We start from the raw sequence: 17,178 nt of genomic DNA, 5'->3' as shown, positions 1-17,178 counted from the left end.
TTCCGTCAACGCAGTTTGCCTTGTAGAGGGATTGTCTGCTACAATTAACCCTCTCTAGAGGTGACCGACTCATAATAGTGTACCACAAGGGGACTTAGCTTCCAAATTCAAGGTCTTGACACCTTTTCACTTTTAGCCCAATCAAAGAAGACAGATTAATCTGACACGCTAAACTAAGAGTATCTCTTAAAGATCTATGATATCAACTCCCAATGATCTATCAACCTCTCCGAAGAAAGGATGCCTCAATCAACAATTTGAAGATTCATCTATCTGCGAGATGCTCAAAATATCCTCCCCACCTATGAGGAATCTGTTGTAGAGAGGAGTTTCACTAGGAACCCACTCTCTCAAGATTCACGAATAGTGTTCATGGGGCCTAATTACTATGTGTGTACAGATGTTAATTCCCAAAAGAAAATCTATCCAAAGTAGTTAAAGAGCACAAGGTGGTACACTTAACACTTTAACTAATGTGAGGTAAGTCCAAAGATGTGGAACATTTAACCCCTCAAACAAGTCAAAACGAGTCCACAACTCAGAAACTAGTGAGTTCTAGAAAGCACAAAAGGGTTGCCTAGTGGAGCATTTAATGCTTCTTTCCTGTAGACCCCTCCCCTTTAACGTGGTGTTGATCTTACAACCACAGGGTGAAACAAGGGGCCAGCAGATTTAGCGAGTCCAATAACCCAAAATAGCTATCTAAATCTATCACTAGTACCTAAGCCTGCTAAATAAATACTAACGAAGATCACACCCTAGTATCAAATTATGCATGTGTTGTAAAATGAAAACATGGAAGGAAACACACACAAGCTTGACACGAGAGATGTTTGTTTTAGATCCAAATGAATTGTTATCAGCTGAGGAAGGTTAATTGGTGATCCTCGCAACGCGCTTAGTAGATTTTACTTGATTTTTAACAATTCTTGTGCTGTTTTCAAAGCTAGCAAAAGCGAGATGCTTTTTTTTTTTTTTTTTGCTTTCTTTTGTCATATTTGGAGGGCCTTTCTTTCTTCCTTGTTGTTTTCCAAAAAAAAAACCTGCAATAAAAATTATTGATTAAAATTTCAAGATTTGCATCATGTTTTAATAAAAAAAAATTTTATGAAAACACATAAAAAATTTATTAAAAATAGAATTATGATCCAAAAAATTTGAAATTTTTGTTGTAGTCTACAAAAAGTGTCCCAAATTGGCAATAAATCTTTTAGATCAAAATGTTGAGATTTATCTGATAAATTTATTTTTTTATGGAAAACCATAAAAGAATTAATAAAAATATATTTTAAATCTGAAAACTCTAAATTTTTTATTACAATATTTGGACATCATTCTAAACTTTTAGTACAAAATTTAGATTTTAATTCTATGATTTGCTATGTAAATTAATTTTTTAATGAAAAACTATTAATGAATTACTAAAAATCCAATTTTGATTCAAAATTTTTGCAATTTTTACTGTAAATACCAGACGTTTTTGTGAATCTGTAGAAAAAAAATCAGATCAAAACGTGTTATTTTACTAGCTCAAATAATTCGCATATTACAAAATCATTAAAAAATATATATAAAATAAAGCTTTAATCAAAAAAATCTAAAATTTTGCATGTGATTTTTCCCTATTGTCTAGAACCTTCAGTAAAAATTTCAGACCAAAATTCATCAAGTTGGTCTACTTTTTATGATTTTTATGAAAAATCATAAAAAGGATAAAAAAAAGAATTTTGATCAATTTTTTGTTTTGTTTTGTTTTTTTTTTAAATTTTTTTTTAAATTTTTTTATTTTTTTAGAACATGAGAAGGAAGAAAAAGAAGAAGAAGAAGAAGAGAAATAGAAGAAGATTAAGAGGAGAAGAGGAAGAGGTTTCTCAAATGCTCATTTTATCATCATTATTGGATGCCTTCTCGAAGTGTCTTCAAACCTGCAACAAGACAAACTTGCAAAACAAGATATAAATAAAAAATTAAAATGCAAAACAAAAAGAATGAGGCCAGAAAATTGATTTCTCAGCCCCACGGTGGGCGCCAAAAATGTATATTTGAAAAATGTGGCCTCTGCTAACACACACACTTCAACACAGTCCTTATTTGCAAATTCATCCCAGAATGAACATTGGATTGTTCATTCGAAAATCAGCCGGCAAGGCGACCTGTTGCCTTCTATCTAAAGGGAATTGCTTGTTAAATATCCTCATATTTGAGGTGTTTAAGCAACCAGACCCTCTAAGAACAAAGGATTTAAGAAATGAAATTAATCTATATGATTGTGTAGATTAATCTAGAATGAGAAATGCATTCTAATCTAGGAATAATTGAAACAAAACTAGATTAACCTATGCATATTAAGATAAATGAAATTAAGCTAAGGATGCAAATGTATGTAAAATATGAGCAAATGTGAGTATGAATTCCAACAACAATTTGATGCAAATTCCAAATTCATCCTCCTCCAAAATGAAGAGATGAGGGTCTCTTAAATAGACTTTCCTGAAATCTATCAACGGTTGAGATCGATTTCAATCAATGATTAGGATTAAAGGTGAAGTTCAGTCATAAAGGAAGATTCTCAAATTAAAGGGAGTTAACTGATTTAATTTGAGTAGAATAAGGAGTTAACTGATTTAATTTGAGTAGAATAAGGAGTTAACTGATTTAATTTGAATAGAATAAAGAGTTAACTAATTTAATTCCTTTTTGATCAACAGTGAACTGAGAATTTCCCTTTTTGAACTGAAGAAGGATTTTGGAGAGATATTTAATTTAATAAAATGAGATGTGCTCTCATAAATATATTTCCTATTTAATTAAATAATTTCATTTAATTAATTAGAGACACTTTCTTATTTAATTAAATAACTATATTTAATTAATGAGGAATTACTCCTATTTAATTAAATAACTTTGTTTAATTAATTAAAGAATAGCCTTCCATTTAATTAAATAATTACATTTAATTAATTAGAAATACCTTTCCCATTTAATTAAATAATTACATTTAATTAATCAAGATAGGCATATTTATTAAATTAAATAAATTTAATCCCATAGTACATTAGTCTTAGGAGATAATTTAATTTAATAAAGTATAAATACTTTTACATTAAATTATAATTAAATCAAGTAGGTTTAATGCGACTAATATGAGTACGTACTATAGGAATTAAATAAGAAATGTGATGAATGCAAATTAGGGTCTTCTGCATCTAACAATTAAGTCAAGTAGTGAGTTAGATCAAGAATGCGTCTAATGAAATAGGACTTTAGCAATGATCAAAATAGACCAGAATTGGTATCATGGCAATGAGCCAATTTTGGGGTATTACAAGCATAAACCCATGATCATGCTTAGAGGTGGCAACACTCCTTCACATGGTGAAAGTGTAAATTTTGTCATTAGGAGTCAATCCAAGATTATTCTTAGGGATCAAAATTCTTCAAAATAAGCTAATCCAAAGCAAGTGGGGTCCTCTTCCAAACAATTCTCTACCTCCAGAGAATCAAGTTATAGTCAAGTGGATCAACTTCAGGGTACCCCAACTTAGATCTTAATCTTTGAGTTCCTCGAGTTATCACCTATACAAAAGAATATCTTAGAAAAGGCCTTACAAGCAACTAGCGTCCCTAAAGGCATCAATGTTGATCAATTTAAGACCATGGTTAATCATATTACTACTCTACATTATCTTTCATTTTATGAGGAAGACGACAAGTCATTAAGCCATCCAAATAACTTTGACCTGCATATTGAGGTCCAAATATATAAAACTCAAGTCAAATGTGTGCTGATAGATAATGTTGTTGGGTGAAATGTTTTTTCTTTTAATGTGGTTAAAGAATTGGGATTATCAGAGTTTACTATTGATCTGAGAAGAAAGATTACTATTAAGGCCTATGATGAAGCTGAGAGGTCTTCTACGGGATTAGTTTTGTTTCCTATTCAGGTTGGTCCACTGGAAAAAGATGTAATCTTTCAAGTTCTTGATATACCCCTTGATTACAACATATTATTAGGGAGACCATGGATCCATGACATGCAAGCAGTTCCTTCAACCTACCATTAGTACAAAAAGTTTCCCTTCAATGGTACTAATATTTCTATCCCAGGGATAATTCCATGTCTATCAATAGCCTTACTGTCGAATCCTTAGTGCCACACAATAGAGATTTTGATGAAGCTAAGGTCACACTTGCTGATTGTGATAGAAAAATACAATTGCTAAATATTTGGGTGGGGGAATATCGACTAGATTCTATTGCTACACTCCAAGAATCCCCTCAATTTTATGGTAAACCTTCAAAAAATATGAAGCCTTCATCTTCTGCTATGACACTCTATAGGGCCTTTATTTAATCCTTGGTACCTCAAGAAGATAAAAAATAAGAACAAGTTGTCTGAGAATGGATTTATAGAGAGGAAGAACCTAATGACACTACGGTTATTCTTGTAATCTCTCTTAAAAGATGTGGAAAAGGTTACAAGTTTTAAACTAAGATGGGATATCCAAGTCATGATTCTTTGAGTAACAAGACAAATGCTCTTGTTTAACCTTTGAGTCACACAAATAGAAGGAAATCTATGGACAAGACTAGATTGGGATTTTCTAATGCTGACACACAACCTATTTTTGATCCATCTCTTGATAATTCTAGTGAATCTGAGGAAGAGGTTGTGCTTGCCAACACTTTTGACCAAGATGAGGGAATTTTTCCCCTCTGTTACCATTATTTGGAATAAAGAAGGACCTCCATTAGAATAGGATGATGAAGCTCTATATCTCACCAAAATAAAGTGCCATATATTGAAGATCTTAAGAGAGAGTGTATTCGTGAAAATATGGCATGCTTGTTATAAAGAGAATAAAATATTGACTCACATGAATGTGAATCAGATTCTCTCTTAGTAGAATCAATAGAAGTGGGAATAGATGTTGTACATACTTATTCTAACCAAATCAAAGTGGTTGACAAGTCACCCATAGGATTTGACAAGTCGAACTTACACATTACTTTCATTGATCAAGTTGACCACACAAGGACTTAGATGGATTTAAGTGCCTTTGAGGTGAACCTTATAGACTCTAAATATCTTGTCACTAGAGATGATGTCCCCCATGTAAATTCTTTGGAACCTTCCACTTCCCTCTTGCTCATGTAATTTGACCTCATTGATTGGTCACAACAAAATCAACAACTTGAATTAGCTTCCTTCCAAAATTACAATGAAATAGCCCGCTACTTGAATACTATAGAACTTATGGTTTCTTCCACCAATGAACCAATGAATAATATGAATGGGATATATATCAAGTACCTTAGTCACAAAATAAAAAGAAAATTGAAAAATAATAGTAGCTATGATGGCGAAAACCACTTTGTGGCAGTGCTAGAGCCTAAAAAGGTAAAAATAAAAGACGTATCCGAGGGTGAAAACCTCTTTGAGGCACCTGAGGATGAGGTACTTTGTTGGTTGCCTATTTAATTTTAGGAGAGATCTTCTATCTTAATAAATCCAATGCATCCTATAAATCTTGGGACATAAAAAGCACCTCAGATCATACATTTAGCCCATTCTTTGTCAACAAAAGAAAAAACAACAATTCAATGAGTTCTTCAAAGAAAAGTGAATCAATTTTGCTTGGACATATCTATACATGTTAGGTTTTGACAATAATTTAATTATCCATCACCTATCCATATCTCCTAGTGTTAAGCTAATCAATCAGAAATTCAAAAAGATGCATCCACATGTCGCTCTCTTGGTCAAAGTTGAATTAGAGAAACTCTCGAGTGTTGGATTTATACAAGCTATAAACTACGTTGAATGGATATCAAACATTGTCCCAATATCTAAACATGTCAAATCCATTTATGTATGTAGAGATTTCTGAGACCTTAACAAGACCTACCTAAAGGAAGAATTTCCACTTCCAATTATAGACATGATAGTGGATATGTGTATAGGTTATGAAATGTACTTTCTCGTGGATGGTTTCTTAGGATGTAATAATATTAAAATAGCTCCTATAGACCAAGAAAAGATTGCCTCCACATGTGCACGAGGAACCTTTTGCTGGAATATTATGCCATTTGGATTGAAAAATGCTAGAGCTACCTATCAAAGAGCTATGACTACTATATTTCATGACATAATGCACCAAAATATGGAAGATTAAGTGGATGATACCTTGGTGAAATCTAATAAAATAAACACACATCTTGAAGATTTGAGCTTGATCTTAGATCATATGGAATAATTCAAACATAGATTAAACCCTCAAAAATCTACTTTTGGCATCACCTCAAGAAAACTATTGGGATACATAATTTTGGCTAAAGGAATCAAGGTTGACCCCAAAAAGGTCCAAGCTATAATGGAGATGCCACCTCCTAAAAACATAAGTCAATTAAGGAGTTTGCAAGGGTGCCTTTAGTCCATCAACAAGTTTATATCCCAACTTGCTAATAGAGCTCAACCTTTCAATAAGAATCTACATAAAGGAGCTACATGTACATGGAATAAGGAATGTGAAAATGTATAAATCAAATTAAAGAATATTTAGATAAACATATAATCTTCATGCCTCATTTTTTTAAGGAAACCACTTAATTTATACATCTCAGTTAGGACTACATCCTTGGGGGCATTACTGGCACAACAAGATGAACATGGGAAGGAAAGAGCTATATACTATATTACCATAATGTTAGTAGCCTATGAGATCAACTAAAATAACATTGAAAAAGATTGCTTCATTATAGTGTTTGCATCTCAAAAACTTTGACACTATTGTACCATCTTAAAATGGATGCACTTGTATTTTAAGACCTTTTAGCACACTTTACATAATTCTTATATTGGACCATGGACGAACATGTGCTCAATCTCTCTCTCTCTCTCTCTCTCTCTCTCTCTCTCTCTCTCTCTCTCTCTCTCTCTCTCTCTCTCTCTCTCTCTCTCTCTCTCTCTCTCTCTCTCTCTCTCTCTTCTTGCCTTCCATTTCATTCTTTTTTATCATCTCTCTCCTTTTGATATGGTCTTTTAGGCGTCATGTTTCTACCCCTTTGTAGTTTGTTATCTTCTAATTTCATCTACGCATCCTTTTGGGCCTTCCTGGGGCCTTTTCTCTCTAGTCTCTGGGACTAAATCGACCTAGATCAACCTAGTCCTCTTTAAGGCCCTTTCTCCCCAGTCCCTGGGACTAAGTCGACCTAGTTCAAGACTAGGTCGACATATGTCAACCTAGTCCTCTTTGAGGCCTTTTTTCCTCCATTTTATGGGTCAGGGTCGATCCAAGTCAACCTGTTCTAGGAATAGGTTGACTTGTGTCGACCTAGTCCTTTATGAGTGTAAGTTTTGAGGCTCAAAAGATCTCAATTTTACCAATTGATTTATTTCTTTTCCTGTCAGCTTGCACTTAACTCTTTCCTTAATAGTCAGCCTGTAGTTAACTCTCCACTTAATAGTTAGCCTGAAGTTAACTCTCTGCTTAATAGGACTGACCTTTAGTTAACTCTCCACTTAACAATCAACCTGTAGTTAAATGTTCATTTAATAGTCAGTCTTAAGTCAAACTTTAACTATTTTCCCACCAGGAAACTAGTATAAAAGGAGGGTTGGAGGCTTCAATTTGATATCTCATCTCATAAAGCATTCACAAATCATCAAGCACTTAAGCAAGGCATTCAAGAATTCAAGCAAGCACATTTCTTCAAGCATTCAAGGATTCTTTGTGGCCATTTTCTCTTCAAGATCTAGCATTTTGTTGGCCATGAATTTGGAGGAGATCTACATTGAGTCATTTGTTACTTTTCTTCATTGATTCACATTTACATCCATGTCTCCATGATGTGGTTATGGTAGATCCATTATAATTGTGGAGATATCCTACATCCTTCATATCAAATTCAAGATCTACAACATACATCATGACAAATTGACAAGGGTGTCTACAAGTAAGGTGAATATTTACATTTATCTTGTTTCCTTTACATTTACATTTATCAATTCTGGTTAATACCTTAACCTAGGGCTTGACCAGGGCAAGCCCTCCCCCAACAAAACCCCACAAACCTCCCTTTTTTTGTGTTGATTTATAGGTTGGGAGTGAAAAGGATTACAAATCTGGAATCTATAGTTCACAAGCTTTCTGGAGTTGCCAAACTATATCAACCTGGTTCTAGGATGTCTTCCCAAGTCAACCTAGTCCTTCAGTCTCGAATTATGGGGAGATTTATGGGTTTTGTTCCTTTCATCATTTCATTCTGAGATTCGTGGACAAATATTCAAATCCAATTTAAATTTGTGAGTTTTGGAGTGAAAACACATCTTCCTCTACACATTTCAAGGCGAGTCATTTATATTTAATTTCCTTTCATATATTTACCTTAGATTTGCATCTTAATTTGTCTAATTATGTTGACATGTAATCTAGATTTACATCATTTAACCAAGTAGTTTAATTCCACATTCACATTATCCTATTAAGGGCCAAAGAGAGTACATTTCCTTGCATTGCATTCCTCTTTATAATTCAAATTTAGTATTAGCTCCCTTCTTCCTTTGGGTCCTATCTAATCTAATTTGGATCATAAGTGGAATCGTACTTGGAAATTCCCCTCTTTCCCTCACACACATATTTGAATGGCTTAGTGACCATGTAAAGTGGAAGTCTACATTCTATTTAAAGTGCTTCCATTTTACAACTAAACAACTACATATTGGTGCATACTATACATCTTGTAGCTAAGATTGACCCATTGAATTATCTTTTAAGCAAGCCCACCCTCACTAGTCTGTTAGCTAAATGGATGATGATTCTATCTGAATTTGACATTCAATATATCAATCGTAAGGCTATCAAAGGACAACCTATACCAAATAAAATAGTTGATTTTCCACTACAAGATAATTCTCCAATAAAAATTGGCTTTCCTGATTCATCTATTATGTATGTGATTGAGCGAACATGGAAGATGTTCTTTGATGGATCTCTTAAACAAAATGGTGCTAGTGTTGGTGTCTTGTTTGTTGCACCTTCTGGTTATAGTATCCTTAAGTCATATAAGTTACTATTTGCTTGCACAAATAACATAACAAAACATGAGGCTCTGACAAATGAGATTAAACTAATTATTGAATGGAAGATCACTGAAGTGCACATTTTTGGAGACTCTTAGCTTATCATCAATTAAATAAAAAATGATTGTCAAATAAAAGATGAGAAATTTATTCCTTGCAAGAAAATGATTGATGATATTAAGAATTACTTCACCTTTGTAACCTTCCAACATATCCCTAGAGCTAAAAAAAGGTAGTCGATGTCATGGCTACTTTGACTTTTATTCTATAGTTGCAAGAGCATGAGTCCAGATTCAAGATCTTGGTGGAAGAACTATGCTACCCTGCTTATAATTCCCTTGATAACCATGTCATATGCATTGTGGTTGGTCATGATTCTTCTTGATATGTTAACATTTATTCTTACCTACATGACCAAATTATTCCCGATGACTTAACCCACAACGAGAAAAGACAAGTCATTCATAATGCTTTCATCTATACCCTCATCTCCAGGTGACTTGTTTAGGAGGGGTCTAGACAAAACACTTCTCGGGTGTCTAGAGAAATATGGGTTTGAACATACGCTAATTGAAGTCCATGATGACATGTGTGGGTCTCACTCTAACAATCTTGCGCTAGTTTGAAAGCTACTAAGGGTTGGTTACTATTGAACTACCATGCAAACAAATGTCATACGCTATGTTAAGTCTTGCAAGAAGTTTCAAATACATGGAAACTTAATCCACATGCTATGAAGATAGCTCATACCATCTATTACACATTGGCCTTTTCAGTAGTGGGCTTTTGACTTGGTAGGCCAAATACATCCTAATTTATCTTATGGACATAAGTTTATCATTACTGACACTGAGTACTTCGCAAAATGGGTTAATGTTGTTCCTCTTTTAGTTGCTACTAGTAAACAAGTGTCTTTATTCTTCCCAAACCATGTCATTTGTTGCTACAACATACCTTCCTCCATAGTTACTAATAATGGAGGACAATTCAAAAGCAAGAAGCTTAAGTAGTTGTGAAATTTTTTAAAGATTAAGCAACACTGGTCTTCAATCTACTACCCTCAAGGAGATGACTAGGGTGAAGCTTCCAATAAGACACTACTAGAAATTTACATACAGAGTCAACAAATTAGGTAGATATTAGCACTTACAAATCAACCCTACACTATGGGCTAACATAAATAACATTCACACACATACTGGAGTTATGCTCTTTGCACTGGTTTATGGATTTGGATTTTTTTTACCTCTTGAGATTGAGATACCTTTACTCAGGGGCTCCTTGAAAAAATATCATTATAGATGAATATTATAGAATCATACATATACAAGAACTATAACTTCTAGAAGAATGTGGAAGAGTTGTATTTGATCCCATGAGGATATATTAGGAAAGGATGTCACAAAGTTATAACAAAAAGGTTCATTCTAGAGAGTTTCAAGTTGGAGTTCTTGCCTTGAGAGAGAATCCTAAAAATGAATAGAATAAAGCACATAAAGGGAAGTTCGAACCAAATTGGTTGGGTCCTTACATAGTTGCAACTACTTTTGGGACTGGTGCATATCATCTTTGTACACAAGGAAGACCAACTCCCTAAAATCATCAACATCCTTCATCTGAAGAAGTTTTACGCATGATACTCTTGGTTTTCAGAGCTTTGTACATATCTTAATGTCTTGAAAAAACCCCCCAAAAATTGATATATGATCTTAAAAAAATCCTTTAAAAAGCAGAGAATGTCCTAAAAAAATGATCATCTTAGTGAAAACCTAGCAATAAGTGCTTTGATGCATCACCAAAAAAAAATCATAAAAGGTCTTGAAATATTAAAATTAAAATCCTTCCAAGTGGTGAAAACTTGGAAACAAGCACTACTTGAGACCCATGCGCTTATATCTATCAGCTCATCACTTTGTGCTCTGAGCCCTTTTGACTTCCATCTCCTGCTTTTGTCTCCATGATCTAGGATTGGTCTTTGTATATGTCTAGGGGGTATAAACTGTATCATACTTTGGTCTTTTGTATGTGATGGTGTTTCTTGGTGGGTCATCCAAAATAGTGTTTCTCAACACTTTCCTTGACATCGAGTGTTTATAAACACTTATTAGATATACTATGTTGAGTTAATGCTTTGCCTATAGTCTAGTATTGTGCAATATTTTTCACCAATAGGCATGAGTCCTAGTGAGTTAGCGATTATGTTTTCTTATTCACATCGCACATAAACTAAAACAATTGAGACATGTTATGACTTATTTTCTCTGTGTGTTGATTGTTGATGATTTTTACTGCATGTCCCCTCCTTAGTCCCTATGGTATGCCCCTTGGACTATAGGACTATTGGAATGAGGCATGTTTTCCTTTGACTCATGTCTGTGAGTGTTGATTCATTGATCTTAGGCATCTCTTGCTTTGACCCCTTGGACACTTAGAAAAATTGAGGATATTTCCTTATCTGTTAGATTGTGTTTTCTCTACAAGATTGTGCTTATGGCCATCTTGACATTTTGTGTCTCAATGTGAGCATAATCTTGCTATATTCAATCTAACTGCACCGCCATCTTGACCTCTATGTATTTGATGCATAGGCTAAATTCCCACATCCTATCTGATATAGATCATATTCATATCTTCATTGTCTTGCTCTAGTAATGGTTCTATGATCTTGTAATGTCCATTAATAAGGCTTGATGATAAAAACAAAGACCTGTCTAATTGACCCTTAAAAACCACATACTGCTTTTATCCTAGCTTGCATTTTAGGCTTTGCATTTTGAGTAAGGAGAGAGTCTTTATTAATCAATTACACTCATCTTTTCACGTTTTCTTCTTTTCTCAATCATGTCTTCATCATTTCCTGGTCTTTTTCTCATCATCCTCTCTTTTCAATCCTGCAATCAAAGGGGTTAATCTTATCATCATGTTTATCTATCCTTTTGGACCCCTTATATAGCATTTTGACCTAATTTTTCAAGTTTTGGATTTAAAAAAATGCACCCTAACCTAATTTTGACGTCTAAGATCAAAATCAAAATCTAACTTCATCTTGATTTTCAGAATTGTGATTTAAATTCTTTTCTTCTATGCCCAGTTGACTGACACTTTTTGAGGCTAATCTTTCAAATCTTTTGAGGTAATCATCATTTAATCAATTCTTCATCATTTCCACCTCTTCATCATCTTACCTTTCTCATTTTCATCATTTTCTTCTTTAATTTGACCTAATTCTCATGTCTCATCATTTCGGTCAAATTGGGGCATATTATGAATGCTTGGTGGTCAAACTTGGTTTGATGATCTCTATATTGCTCATATATCATCATGAACCTTATTTTTGCATCTCCTCTACGTCATTTTTATTTCAATCTCAAGGGGGCAAGAATACCGTATCTTTCAATGCTACAGCTTGATTTTGCTATATCTATCTACTTTCTACTTCACTAAGGGCAAATGCTTGATCTAATTTATTTGATCTTGGGAATATCAGTTTTAATCACATCATATCAGTTCTAATATTGTATTATCTATCTATCTTTATTTTGGTGTTGATTTGTTGCTTCAAAATGTGCATTGGAATTATCTTTATATATTGCTAACCTTTGTTTACTGCTAGTTGAGGGTTAGTTATCTCACTACACTTTGTTCACTACTTGTTTAGAGTCACATCTCTCAATCATCTTGACATCATCATTCTTTGACTTAATATTCCCATATCTCTCACACATTAGTCAAAGAGGGGGAAATATAATCACCAAAAATGGTCTGGTAAACTACAAGCCCCCTTTTCAACATTTTTAAAACTCTCTACTAGACTACATCTTATGCTTTATGAATTTTGCAATCTTAAACTTCGATCAAATCATCATATAATTATCTATTCAATTTTAATCTATAGTTTGACCACCTTACCCTAAGTCTTTATTTATTCAGAAGAACATGCTCACAATTAATTAATTAAATCCCCTTTATTCTATGCGTGCACATGAAAAAGAAATTTCCTAATTTAAAATAAAATAAAAGACTTTTTTGTTTATACAATGAACACACACTTTCCAAGGTGAGTGGAATCTCTTTTACCTCTTAGACATATCCATTGATTTTGCCTCCTGAGAATCTTGTGCACCAAAGTCAACATGAGGATTATTCTCTACCATAGATTTTTCCTCTTAATGTCTATCATCCATAGCTCATTAAAAGGAGGCCCTCTTCTTACTCTCTCAATAATCTTATGTTCATGCTATTGTTATGCTGTCAAATTGTCTCTCAAACACTAGAGCACTTTTACACTCTTGCATTTTAGTTAAATACTCTTGTATCCATATTAGCTTAGTCTTCATTGTAGCTTACTCTTACATTGATAGCTTAGTTATAATTTCCTCTTTGTAGATTAGATTTTACTTTCCTTGTACTTAGATTAGGTTTACTTTTCTTATACTTGCATCTCATCTTAGCTTAGTTTTGTATTTTCATTGATTTTACTTTCATTTGCACTTGCATACTCACTTGAAGTTCTTGGATACTAACATTCTTTCTCTTATCTTTAAATCTTCCATTTTATGGTGCACCTTGCAAGGGTCTCATTTAGAGATTAATTTGAAAGCCACATTCCTACTCTTCTAGATTCTCGAACATCATAGATAGAAAGCTATAAGCCGCTTCTTGAGACCCCCTCTTCATGGGTTCTCTCAAGTATAATGATTTATAGAATTGTGTCACATTTAGGCATACAATACGCATCTTTGTTCCCATGACTCGACCAACTAACAAAGGACACAAAGCCATGCCTTTGTGCCCCCTCTGGGTCCTCAATGGTCTCTAAAATTTACAAACCCTATACCCACAACTACCTATTTAAAAATGGAGTCTTGCTCCAACAACATGACATTAGCCACTAACTTTCACAACAGTTATTTAAATATAACCACGTGTTCTACCAATTCCATTCCCCAACCGAGAATCATAATCATGATATCCATATTGATGCAATATTGATGTTTACTTATGAAAATATCCACCTCCAAAACCTCTAGGTTTGCATTCACCACCCTCTTGTGTTTGCACTTTAGAAAATGCTTGAGGCGTCTACCCTTTACTTTGCCAAAAAAGGCTTATTGCTAACATATTGTGGGAAGAGTGAAATTCACCTCAACATATTCACCTCTGATCTACTAAAGACAACAAAAACATCTACATTAAGCTATCAACACAAATATTCCTTTTTAAAGACTCCTCACACATGTCTATCATCTCATTGCTCATTTTCCCAATTGAGCATTTACGACAAGATCGTCTGCTTCACTACACCTCGTTATTCACTTACCTCAAAAAATCATCTCACTTTAAATAAGATCACCAAAATTTCCCCTTGCAATTCATTGATTGCCAACCTTAATGCCATTTCGACAATATGTCTGCTGCATCATTGCCCTTGCATTTGGTATGTGTAATTTTACACTATTCAAAAAATCTCAATTAATCTTGAAAATGAATTTATGGAAATGTTATACATGCAATGAACTTGCCATTATTGCACCAACTACAAACAATGAACCACCTTCAAGATATAGCTTTTGAGTCCTCATTTCCTACTAAACCTTATAGACTATAGAACTACCAAAGCTTCCACCGCATTGTTTGTACAATCCTTTATTATTAGAAGATAAAACTATTGCAACAAACAAAACTATACAAAAACAAACAAACATATAGATTAATTATTATTTGTTGAAATTAATTATTATCATGTATCAAATTTGAGTACGATCAGACTTAGGACCTCCCATACGAGAGGCTCACAAGTTACTGTTATGTTATACACTCTTAGCTTTTTCATTTTTCATTTTATTTATATATATTATTATTTAAAAATCACAGTCTTATAAAAATAATAATCTAAATATACAATTAATTGTGATAGTTTATTAAAAAAATATAATTACTTTTCATATCACTGCTAGCATTCAATTGTGTAGTTTTTGAGTTAAGCTTATTGACTCATGTTTTATGGAGAGTATTGTTGACAAGAACTCATCTCTAAGTAGAACAAGTGCCACGTAGTGGCTTGTATTTGCCGTAAGTCATAACAGTTTAATTAAGTAAAATAATATATTTAACATTATAAATAATTTCATTGCATTTTTCTAAAAATTATTTTGTATTTAAATATTATAAAATAATATGTTTATAGCATAGTTGTATGTTAAAAATAATACATTAATAACATAGTTGTATGTTAGTGTATTAATATTTTATTTAGCCAATCAATAAGAAGTAAAACAAGAGCTCTGTTGGAGCATGAGTCTCTGCCTATTGTGAGAAGGATGTGGAAATATTACAGCTCAAGATATATAATATTAGTTAGAGATATAATATGTGATTATACAATATTGATACTAGATATTTTATATATTTTTTTTCATATTTTTCAAAAGTAAATTAACATTTATGTATTATGAAGTTAATTCTTATAAAATAATAAATATACTAAATTATAATATTACTATAAAGATTTACATATGTAGTTTTTGAGTCAAATTTGTTGACCCATGTCAATTATATAATCCAACACTTATATATTAAATCTTCATATGATTGATAATATTAATATTAATTAAAATGAAATTTGATCACTTAAAGAAATGTAAGTCTCTTAAAAATCTAATAATATAAATTTTAATATATTTATGACACTTAAATAAAATAGGAAAAATATTATTTTTAATACTTTAATCTTAACATTATTATAAATTTACAAATTTAAACATAACTTCAAATAACCCATGAATATTAAATTTTAATAAATATATAATGATCCTACTATTACAAAATAAATATTAGCATCGCCTACTTTTATGGATAACATAGTCAAGGAAAAGCTGACTAAAATGATCGACTTAAAGAGTAAGAAATTCAAATACAATATGACTTTTGACAAGTTGCATGTATGTACTTTGGCTCCTGAAACCTATGAAATGCATTTAATGTTGTCTATTTAGTTTTCCCTTATTTTTTGAATAGAAAAATTAATATAAATTCCGGCAAAATTGGAACAACCCAAAAAAAAAAAGAAATTAATTAATATAAATTACTTTTAAAATAAAATCAAACAAAAGCTTTACCAAACTTTAGAATCTATTTTTTCTAGAATTTGCACAAATTAATAGGAAGGGCTACTGAAAACATTAGATCCCTACCTATATAGGTAGGGACTAATAATATTATTGATTTTAGAAACTAAAAAATCAATTAAAAAGAGCTCTTGGAGAGTTGGAGTCCCTGCCTTTTAGCTTAGAAGGACAAAATATTTTATTTTTTAAGGTGATATTTTACAATTAGAGTGTTAGGATTTATTGAATTTTTTCTACACTTGAAATCAAAAAAGGTAAATTGAAATATATAAAAAATCGTTCGCTAAGGGCCCGTTTGGTTGTAGGCATAGGAATTGAGATTTAGAATAGAAAATGTGAATGAGAATGGGAAATGAAGAATGGGAATGGAAAATTGTAATCGAATCTCGCTTATCCCTTGTTTGGTTGAATAAACTTGAATTAGAATATAGTTAAATTGTAACTCTACATACAAATCTCCCATCCGCTCCCAGTGGCTCCTGCCCACTACCTGTCACGATTCACCACAAGCCTCCATTTGGTAAGCCAATATTTTGAAACAATAATTGAAGCGCCACAACCTCTTGGTAGATTTGATAATGGCCATGCTTTGATTCAAATTAAAGTTTAGGAACTTTGATATTAGAAGTTCGATGATTTTATTGTTGCACAAATGATTATGAGCCTGCACTTTGCCGAAGAAGGGGACATATGATAATCAGAACGTGCTTACCAGAATTGATATTAGCTATTCAACTTATTAGCAATCTCTTTCATGGAAGCAACAACTATTTCATTATTTTCATTCTCCATCAATTGCTTCATACCGAAAAATACGAGGGGCAGGAAGTGGATTAATGCCTACGACATTGTCTTCTATCCATTCGACCTCCATAGATAAGAGGAGATCACTATTGATTCCTTTTAGCAGATTTTAAATTTTAATCAAATAGTCAAAATCAAAACGAGAATAACAATAGCAATTCCAAT

Source organism: Cupressus sempervirens, chromosome 9 (genome assembly GCF_028749045.1).
Source record: "Cupressus sempervirens isolate cs-2001-9-10 chromosome 9, ASM2874904v1, whole genome shotgun sequence".
Classification (NCBI taxonomy): Eukaryota; Viridiplantae; Streptophyta; class Pinopsida; order Cupressales; family Cupressaceae; genus Cupressus; species Cupressus sempervirens.
This window is presented reverse-complemented; position numbering follows the sequence as displayed.